At 45.7% G+C, this 11,183-nt stretch overlaps 1 long non-coding RNA gene across 1 annotated transcript; it reads left to right on the top strand.

Annotated features, from left to right (window-relative positions):
• Positions 1-1,447: 1,447 nt before the first annotated feature.
• LOC116663766 lies at positions 1,448-7,178 on the top strand. The gene is made up of 3 exons (XR_004320090.1): positions 1,448-1,951; positions 3,107-3,184; positions 7,069-7,178. It is a non-coding gene; the product is annotated as an uncharacterized LOC116663766 (long non-coding RNA).
• Positions 7,179-11,183: the final 4,005 nt, after the last annotated feature.

Below are 11,183 nucleotides of genomic sequence, written 5' to 3'. Positions count from 1 at the left end.
ATGGGGGCCACCAGCAGAAGCTGAAACCATGGGCAGCCCATGCGGTGGGAGCTGGAGATGTGGGGTGGAGGCTGCTTGAGATCTACCCAAAGCAGAAAGGGAGGTGCAGAAATAGTGAGGTCCCCCACTTCCTCTTACCCCTCAGACTGCCTTGCCTCCCATGTCAAAGCTGTCCCCAAGTCAGAGGGCAAGAGAGCCTGGGAACATGGTTTCCTGCAACCTAGAGCAAGGAGACAGAGAATGCGGAGTGAACAGGTAAAGGACAGACACACTGGTGGTTAGAGAGTAAGTTTATTCCACTGTGTGTGCTTTTGACTGTGAACCCCAGGTAGCTGAGAGTCCCCAGCTGCAGGTAGAGAACTGGACCATACCCCAAAATTTCCCTGCAGAGCACTGGTGATGATAGCGATTCCGGTGGCCATCCCCGAGGAGTTCTTCTTTCTTGGAAGAATGAATTGAGTCTCCCCATACATGTTTCAATGCCTTTATGCCCACATGGGGAACCCACAGGAAGCTGAGGTCATTATTTAGGGACTCGGTTGAGCTCCCAAGAGAACTAGGTACACCTTCAGAATTTCTACCGCCAATAATTTCCTTCCAGCACAGCTATGCTAGGAGTCTGCTGAATTCCAGTTCAGAGGCTGATCAGAGCTGTCTCGGCAATGCTGGGTGCATCTGGAAATTCTCTCTACTGTCCAGTCTGAATCCTTTCCCCTGTTTTGTTAGATGACTCATGGGAGACCTCGGAGATGATTACCCCCTGTGATCTAGAAGATAATTCAGGATATGGAAAAAAAGGAAAAAAAAAGATTTTTGAATTTGAACTGAGTATGGACTTAGTGAACTCATGATGTGGCAAAGGAGGGGCAGGGACGGGGGTCATGTGAGGGATTTTCAGGCTCCAGAGTGACCGGAATGACTAACTGGATATTGTCCAGGTGGTGGGGTTTGAGGTCCCGTTGTGCTCAGCAAAGAGGTTCCTGGGAACCTAACGGGGACAATTTGGGGTTTTGCAGATCATCTGAACTGAGGTGGTTGCACATATGTTGGAGGGCATGCAGCTCCCTATACGTCTGTATTTTAAAGTAAATAAAAGGCTCTCCGAGCAAACCACACAGTATTGGATGCACTCAGCTTCCAGTTCGGAAGCCTCTGCTTTCTGGCTTCACAGGAGCCTGTGGTGACCACTTGGGCTGGGAGTCCGGGTTGCTGGGTCAGCTTCTGGCTCCCGCCGATGATTCACTGTAGCTCCGATGGATGGGCAGCCTGCTGCTGTGAAACAGGCGGAGGGGCTGGGGTCATCGGGCGCTGTGAGAACAGATGTAATTTTAACTTGATGTTATGGGTTGAATTGTGTCCCCACCCCCAATTCACATGTTGAAGTCCTAACCCCCCAGGACCTCAGAATATGAGTTATTATTTGGAATTAGGGCCTTTATAGAGGCAATGAGGTTAAAGTGAGGCCGTTAGAGGGGGCTCTGATTCAGTGTGACTGGGGTCCTGATAAAAAGGGGCAGTTTGGGCAAGAGACACAAGTAGAAGGAAGCTGATGTGAAGATGGGCACTTGCAAGCCAAGGGGAGAGGCCTGGACAGATCCTTCCCTCGAAGCCCTCTGAGGGAACTGACCCTGCTGACACCTGGACCTAGACTTTTAGCCTCCAGACCAAGGAAGGTGATTCACTGTCTCCTGTCTCTTCTCACCCGGGAGGTGTCAGTGAATCCTTGTTCCCTTCTGTCTTCCCCTTCTTGTCTCCCCACACCCATTCTTCTATCATCCTAACAAGCTCAATTCAAAGATCTGTATTATTTTCATCTAGAAAACGTATCATCACTTGTATGCCTTCAACTTTGCAAGCCTCCATCCCCTTTGAGTGTAAAAGGGAAATGGCTCTTCGTTGGCGTCAGGATTCAGTTAACCACTGGGATACAAGTGCAGTCGGCGGGATGGAGGTGAGCCATTGGGAGGGGCTGTCCGTCAGGGAGGGAGGTGAGGCAGTGGGGACAGTTGGGAAAGAGGGATGTCATCACTTCTTTCCCAGAAATCTGGGTAAGAAATGGGCTACAGTCTCTAAGGCTTGACAAGAAGGCAGTTCTACTTGAAGACAGAGCTGATGAAATGACTCCCAGGGGCCTTGAAGGCTAGTCCCCATATCTGCTTACATCAGATTACCTGGAGAGCTTTAAAATTTTTCCTCCCCATTTTATGCTAATGAAATTGCAAAACGCCATAGTGAGCATCTTTGTACTTACAGATATTACTAACAGTCCTGGTAGAATTAAAAGCACCCATGCATTCCTCTCATTTTCAGCAAGGCAACTCAGCCGTCACTCAGGCACCTAAACCAGAATCACCAGAGGTGGGGCCCAGGACTCTGTTTTGCCAGTTCTCCAGATGGTTCTGTGCAGCCGGAGGGATGGGGCACACCTATGGACAGAGCCAATGCTGGGGTTACATCTGATAGCCCCCAAGCCCTGCATCCCCCAGCTCCACATTTCCACATGCTGGCACTGGCCTGTGGGGATGAGGTGGGGCTGGAGGCACAATCGGGACTGAAGGAGCCCAGGAGTCAGGGGCTGCTGGTGGCCAAAAATTTTGTAGGGAAGAGAGAGGCCAGAGGGGCAGAGAGGTCAGCGGCAATAACACCCCACGGGAAGGAAATGGAGGTCGACTTTGTATCAGGATCCGGGGAAAAGAGAGTCAGCCCCCTCCCACATCGAATTCGAAGACTAGCTTCTCCTCTTGTTAGATGTGGGAACTAATGTCTAATCTCCTTCGCAGTCATTTGATCATGGGCAAGTCGCCTTGAACCCCAATTTCCACGTGTCCAAAGTGGATACTATCTTTCTTATTCTAATTGATAGCATGGTTAAGAAGATCAAATTAACTGAAGTTCAAGTGAGTACTTTGAAACCATGAAGGGTTCAATCCTATCTGTCCTTCAATGTCAAGATCAGATACCATCTCCTCGGTCCAGCCACCCTGGACCCCACCCTCCTCCTCCAGGCTGGAAGTAATCATGTTATGTTTTTTCCTTCTCCCAAGGACCACATCACAGTCTCCTTTAAAATGTAATTATTTGCTTTCACTTCTGTTTCACTGACCAGAATCTGAGCCCCGTAAGCACAGGATAAATATTTCCTTCAGGATTTCCTCTCCAACGCCTGGGACACGATGGGCAATTGGTGAGTGTATTTTGCATTAAGGAATGAAGACTTAATTTAGGCAGAGTGTGGCATCAGTCTGTTCCCAGAAGCCTGTGCTGCAGAGCCGTGCTTCAGGCGGGTCCGGGCCTGGGTGGAGACGGCCAAGGATCTCAGTCTTTGAGTTGCAGCTGAACCTGCAGGAGGCCCTGCTCCTAGTTTGGCCTCAGTGGTCTCATGGCTGCTCGGGCTCCAGCCAGTTCCCTCCAGCATCTCCTGCAGCCCGGTCCGCTGTGACTCTGGGACAGTGGGCTTGACTTGTGTGTCCATTTCAGAAGGCAAACATGTAATTTCAGGTCATGCCCGGTGCCATTTGGAAGGAAGCTCAGGTTTCCCTAAGTGGAAACAGCATGCTCTGAAAGTAATTATGTGCTGGGGGGCATGTTCTGGAGTAAGACTCAGCATTTACAAGCAAAGGTTACCTTTTCTGCTTGGTGACAGGACAGCCCAGGGAGGCCACCATCAATCCTAGTTAGCTCCTATAGTATCTCAGGAGAGCCTGCACGATCCCTGGCACTGGGATATCTGTCAGGATTTTGGCCCTTGGTTTCCAATGGACTCTCTGGTATCACTCTTTTCCATGTTAAGACCTCAGACACAGAATATGATAGGCTCCTCAGCTGGAACAGTGGTACCTTGGATGATCATATTCCCTATGATTTCAGTAGCATAAGGAGGTTGACCAGTTGTGTACTGGTGAAAGTTTAGCACTAGCTTTTTGGGGGGAAAAAGCCCGGATCTACAGCATCTGCTCATTTCTGTGATGAAAATACTCCCACTCTGGCAGATTTCAATGTTACGTCATTGAATGTAGACTTGGGAAGAGATGCTGCATGGACTGTTGATAACTGGTATGAGCTGTGAGAGCCAGCCCTGCACATCGCTGCTTTTGACTCTGGCACCTACAGAGTTCTGCCACTGTTATCCAGTGGCATGTTACCCTACGTTCATCTGCTGTGCACGTGTGCAGTATACCCAGGGATGCCTACATAATTTGTGGATCCCAGTGCAAAATGTGGGCCCCTTGTTCAAACAGCAGGAAAAAAACATGCCAGGGGAGCTACTAAAACATAAAGCTCTCAAGGTGTTTTTTAATTTTAATTTTTTAATTTTTAAAAATTTATTTTTTATTGACATGTAGCCAGTTTACAATGTTGTATTAAAAATTTCTGGTGTACAACATAGTGATTCATTTATATATATAGATTCCTTTTCACGTTCTTTTTCATTATAGGTTATTACAAGGTACTGAATATAGTTCCCTGTGCTATATAATAGGACCTTGTTGTTAATCTATTTTATATAGTAGTTAGTATCTGCAAATCCTGATCCCTCCACCCCTGCTCCAAACCCCATAACCAAAGGCCAAACCATAAGTTTGTTTTCTGTCTGTGAGTCTGTTTTGTGAATAAGTTCATTTGTGTCATTTTTTTAGATTCTACATATAAGTGATAACATATAGTATTTTTCTTTCTCTTTCTGGCTAACTTCGTTTGTATGACAAATCTCCAGGTCCATCCATGGTGCTGCAAATGGCATTATTTTATTCTTTTTTATAGCTGTGTAGTATTTCATTGCATATATATCAAGGTGTTTTTAATTTGCTATATAGTTCTAACTAAATGCCAATTTAAAAATTAAAAGATTAGCATGAATTTTATATTAATATTGTATAATGCCAGTTTGGGATGAAGGTGTGAGTGTTTAACTAGTGGAGCCAACACAGTTACACAATTGTGTTTCTTAGCTCATATGTGGGTAGTGGAAACTCTCACAAAATGAAACCTACTGTTTTTCTTGCTTCTCTACCAGCTCTCTCTACCTTCTTACTGGTGAAGAAGGAAAGGCAGAAAGGAAAGAGGTCTATGAATTCCTCTGTCTTCCCTGCTTCTGGGTTGTTCATGTTTCCTAGAAGCCATTTCCTTCTTTCTGTATTCAAAGCAAGTTCTGGTTTGAATGGAAAAGGTAGCTTGTCAAGGCTGTCAGCTCCCATGTTACTTAGCTGTCAGCGTAATTCGATTACTTGTATTTGCTTTGAGTCTTGCTGAGCTGCCATGCAGGGTGAGTCCACTGGAGTTCTGTGCTCATAGGAATTGCAAATGCTATACGCAAACGGGGAGGCAAAGAATAGTAGACACGCATTATACCCATATCTGATCCACTCACGAGCACACCCCTGTGTCCCACTGGGCTTCAACTACAAAACCCAAACATAAAACTACTAAGAATTTCAAATTAAGAATTTTTCCAAAGAGGAAATGCAGATGGCCAACAGGCACATAAAAAGATGCTCAACATGGCTAATCATCAGGAAAATGCAAATCAAAAGCACATCACCTCACATCTGTCAGAATGGCTATCATCAAAAAGAACACAAATAATAAATGTTGGTGGGGATGTGAAGAAAAGGGAGCCCTTCTACATTGTTGGTGGGAATGTAAATTGGTGCAGCCACTGTGGAAAACAGTATGGAGGTTTCTTAAAAAACTAAAAATAGAACTACCATATGACCCAGCAGTCCCACTCCTGGGTAGATATCCAAAAGAAACAGAAACACTAATTCGAAAAGATACGTGCAGCTCAATGTTCATAGCAGCATTATTTACAATTGTCAAGATATGGAAGCAACTGAAGTGTCTATCAACAGATGAATGGATAAAGAAGATGTGGTATATATACACAATGGAATACTACTCAGTCATAAAAAAGAATAAAACTTTGCCATTGTCAGCAACATGGAGGGACTTAGAAGGCATTATGCTAAGTGAAGTAAATCAGACAAAGACAAATACTGTATGACATCACTTACTGTATGGAGTCTAAAAGATACAACAAACTAGTAAATATAACAAAATAGAAGCAGACTCACAGTGATAGAGAAAAAGCGAGTGGTAACCAGTGGGGAGAGGGGTGATGTGGGATTGGGGAGTAAGAGGTACAAACAATTAAGTATAAAATAAGCCACAAGGATATATTGTACAACACAGGAAATATAACCAATAGTTTATAATTACTATAAACGGAGTATAACCTTTAAAAATTGTGAATCACTATATTGTTAACCTATATAATATCATACAGCAACTATACTTCAAAAAAAAATTTTAAGAAGTTGACAGCAGAGCATCAGACCCTCTGTGGAGCCCATGTGAGCTGAGCTCAGAGACCCCCATGTGCTTGCACAGGTCACACACCCAGGACGTAGGGGATCCACTGTGTAAGTCTGGGGTCCCAGATTTATGGGTGAGGTTCTGATGCTGCCTGGGGTGGGCATGAGAGGGACCCTCAGAAGTCCTTATCTTATAACCCCCTTGTGTTTCTGCAGCAGAGGGTCAACCCGTCTTAATCTGAGAAGCGCTGCTGCAAAGAAAGCAAACCTGTAAGGAAGGGGGAGGTCATAGCCTTAACCGGGAGCTAGGGCTCAAGAAATAGCTGCTAAATGAATGAAGGTGTGAATGAATTAAAGAGAGGATTTGAGAAGCCTGGAGTCATCCAGGAGAGGTTTTAGAGAGACATGAAGTCTGTTTCCCATTCAGTCCTGTGTCCTCCATCTCTTCCCACCTTCTAAATGAATTCCCAGCACTTATCCCAGGGCTCGAGTAGAGGAGTGTCGCTCATGCTTGTTGGATGGCTGAGGGATGAGGGAGGGACGAGGGAGGGCCTCGCGGTGAGCTGAGGGCAGCGGGGGAGAAGATCTCAGAGCTCCCTCCTAGTCACACTGGCTGCACAGTCACCTGCAGGTGCTGAGTGAGACCCCTTCTGTGTGCAAATCCAGCCAGGCTCTGTTGGGAGCTCCCAGGGGTGCGGGAGGGTGCAGCAGGGTTGGAGGAGGCAGGCCCCCGCTTTAGCTCTGGCTCCCCTTCAAGGTCTTCAGAGAAATGCTCTTAGCCGCCTCTGTCACCTGTTTCCACGTCTCATCCGGGAAAGTCAGGAGCTAAATCCCCATGGATTTGGCTGTCTGGGACACAGAAATGCCACCTGGGTCAAATGCCTGCTCCCTGCTCTCCAGCTGGAAGGCTCTACTCCCTTCTTGGAACTCCTGGAGACTTTTATTGGTGCCACTGCCTCTAAGACACTTGTCGCAGCCAACCTTGTGACTTGGGCGACATTTGTTCTCCTGGTGAGTAGAGCCACAGTGATTTATCTCTGTGCACCTTTCTACACTCTCATCCCAAGGGCCTATTTAGCACTGAGCTGCCTGGGTCTGGCTTGCAGCGCACGTAAGTGGAATGAAGGCTGGAAGGTCTGTGTCCTGTGCTTCTAACGCAGGGTGGGTTGGCTGCTGGGGTGTGGGGCTCTCCCCATGGATGGCAGGGGGATATTCATTGGGGCCTCACAGTGCAGCACCAGCGCACATCCACAGGTGCCATGACATGGAGGCCAGGAGTGATCCCGGGCAGGTCAGCTATTTTCTGAGCTGCGCTGGAAGAGGCTTGTTGAAAGGCACATCCTGTCCCCGGTGGCTCTCCAGATGGGAAGAGACCCAGTGTCGACAAAGCGTGGAGGAGAGACCATAGGAATGGGGCCCATGATGAAACCGGAGCTGCTGGGAAGAGAGGGGAAGGGCGCCATGCAACCAGCTGAGACCAATTTCGTCATCTGTCAAATGAGAATAATACTTTGACAACAGAAGAAGGACAGGACCCAGAGGATCTGGTGGCCTCCCATGTCCACTTTTAGCATCCACATGCTCTGTTCCGGCTCCCTTTGCCTTACGTCTCCTAGGTCCTCATTCTACCTCCCTCCTCCATAGGGACTCATCCAGCAAAGCTCCAAGAGGCCAGGCTCTCCCCTTCCTTTACTTCTGTCTCCAGTCAGAGCTACAATAATACAAGTAACCTTTAGTGGGCACTGACTGTGTACCCTGCATTTTACTAAGCTCTTTCAAGCATTAACCCATTGAATCCTCATGGAAACCCAGTGAGGTAAATCTTTCCATCCTCCCCACTCTTTAAATAAAGACGGGAGGCTCAGAGAGGTGAAGTAACTTGCCTGAGGTTGCTCAGCTGGGAATCTGAAGAGCTGGGTCTGAAAGCAGTTCTGTCCGACATCACAGTTGGTGATCTTGTCCCCCACACTCCATCAACATCCTGAATTACTTCCCCATCTTGAGTTCTGGAGCTGCAGATCCCTGCTGGTGTCTGGCTGGCTGACTTTAAAACCGTTTGGAGATAAGGGTTCTGGCATGTAAGGTGCTGGCCTTTGGCATTTTAGCCGACTTCTTGGGCTTGCGGCCTTACTGCAGGGGAGAGAGTGTGTATTGACGGAAGGCCAGGCTGGGGACAAGGTGTCCAGGGCTCAAGCTGTGAGATCAGCCCTCCTCTTCCCTCTTTCTTCCTTGGAGAACTCCTGCTCCACTTCACCTCCATCTCTGAGACCCCAGCCCCAGGCAACAGGTCTTGTGGCTGCGTTTTTCCCTGACCTTGGGCTCCCAGCACAGTTGCTCTGAGATCTATTTAAATCACCTGTTGGCTCTGGGGACAGAGCCGAGTTGGACAAAAGGCATCCACTTTGGCTTCCAGACCCATGGAATCTCCTGGCCCCTTTGGCCATCAGATTCATATCCTTTTTCAGCTGATGACTGAGTAAAGACTGGAGGTTAGTCTTTCTGGCTGATAGGGCTTGGAATGTTTGGGGTGACCTCACAGAACAGCCCCTCTGACCCCAGAGGGTTGGGGAGGGTCACCGCCTCTGTGAGGCACGGGCCGGAGATGGGGCTTTCTCCCTTGCTTTGCCGCCCGGCCATGTGGACCGTCGGCCTGCAGCTCTGTCTGTCTAGGGCTGGCTGTGTCCTGGTGAGCAGATCTCTTCACCTTGGTGCTTGGGTTTCTCATCTGTGAGGAGGGGATAATGTGTCCTCTTTACTTACTCTTGCAGGGACACCGTGAAATCCTTGTGAGGTAAGAAACGTGCAGATGAATGGGAAATGCTTTAAATATGAAGGAACAAAAATAAGGTCGCCATTGGCTACAGGGTCGTGAATTAGACCCTCAAGTGGTCATTTGAGGGTTTCTACCTGGAGGAAAAGGCAGTTTAACAGAAATAAATTGAACACTCACTATTAGGTTATTAGTAAACGCCGGGGAGATGATGATGCAGAGCCATTATGAACAAATGTCTCACTCATGTGGCATTTGGCTTATAGTAGATTTATTGTAAAGGATAAGCACTTATTTTTCAGCCTAAGTAAGGTATTATGTCTTGATAGAAGGCTAACTTTTATGCAGGTTATACAAAATAAATAGTTGATGCAGCTCTGGTCCCTGGTGGAAATTCATATACAATCTCATTTCCTCATGGATATTAATTAAATGAGCTTGGAGTAAATGTACTGTCAGCTGGTTCCCTGTGAAGGCCTGTGGAGAGGGATGAAGGAAGCCTGGGACCACTGTGGGGCTGGCGTATGGGCAGTGGTATCACTCCTCCCTCCCCACAAGGATGTCTGCGTGAGAAACCCTTCACTCTTTTTAACCATTGCTTTTCTTTTTGTTTTCTTTTCTTTTTTTGTGTATATATACATATATATATATATAAACATATATATATTTTACTGAAGTGTAGTCAGTTTTCAATGTTGTGTCAATTTCTGGTGTACAGCATAATGCTTCAATCATACATGAACATACATTTATTTGTTTTCATATTCTTTTTCACATAAGTTACTACAAGGTATTGAATATAGCTCCCTGTGCTATACAGTATGAACTTGTTGTTTATCTATTTTATATATATTAGTTATTATCTGCCAATCTCGAACTCCCAATTTATCCCTTCCCACCCTCTTCCCCACTGGTAATCATAAGTTTGTTTTCTATGTTTGTGAGTCTGTTTCTGTTTTATAAATAAATTCATTTGTCTTTTTTTAAAAAAAAGATTCCACATATAAGTGATATCATACGGTATTTTTCTTTCTCTTTCTGGCTTATTTCTGCTTTTCTTTTTGTTTTTAACTCAACAAATACTTACTGAGTGCTCACCATCTGTCAGACACTGTTTTTAAAAATAGCTTTATTGAAGTATAATTGCATACAATCAACTGCATGCATTTATGGTGTACAAGTTGGCAAGTTTTGACACATGTATATACCTGTGAAACCACCACCATAATTGAGTTGTAAACATGACCATAATCCCTGAAGGTTTCTTTGTGGCCCTTGGCAAGCCTTTTCTCTGGCTCCTCTCCCCACTGCAATCACTGATCTGCTTCATGTCTCTATAGGTTAGTTCGAATTCCCTAGAATTTTATGTGAATGGAATAATACATTACATATACTCTTGTCTGGCTGCTTTCACTCAGCCTACTTATTTTGGGATTCATCCCTGATGTACTTCATATCAATAGTTTGTTCCTTGTAAGTGCTAGTAGCATGCCGCTGTATGGATATACCACAGTTTGCTTATCCATTCACCTGCTGAAGGATTGTTTCAAGTTTTTGGCTATTAAAAATAAAGCTGCTGTGAAAATCCATGGACAATCCACGTGAATATATGCTTTTATTTTTCTTGGGTAAATACCCAAGAGTGGAATAGCTGGATCACTGGGTATATATATTGAATTTTTTGAAGAAATTGCCAAGCTGCTTTTGAAAGTGCTCGTCCTGTTTTACAATCCCACTGGTAGTTTAGGGGAGTTCCAGTTCCTCCACATCCTTGTCAACACCTGACATGGTTGATCTTTTCGATTTTAGCCATCCTAACAGTTGTTCGGTATGTTAAAAGATGTCCTGAGATATATTATCATTTTTAACAGTTTATTTGAGCAAAAACTGATTTGAATTTGGGCAGCATCAAATCAGAAGTGGTTCAGAGTGCTCCATTGATAGGAGTTCAGGGAGAGACTTTTATAGAGAAAAATTTGAAGCAGAGTGAGGAAATGATTTGAAGCAGAATGAGGAAAGGAATTGCCTATAGTTTAAACGCTAGTTGGCTGTTGGTGTGATTGGCTGTCCTTTAGCATTTGGAATTCGTGACCCTGAGGCAT

The sequence above is a fragment of the Camelus ferus genome, chromosome 5, assembly GCF_009834535.1.
Source record: "Camelus ferus isolate YT-003-E chromosome 5, BCGSAC_Cfer_1.0, whole genome shotgun sequence".
Lineage (NCBI taxonomy): Eukaryota > Metazoa > Chordata > Mammalia > Artiodactyla > Camelidae > Camelus > Camelus ferus.
The sequence above is the reverse complement of the archived record's forward strand: the minus strand, read 5'-3'. Positions and strand labels throughout refer to the sequence as shown.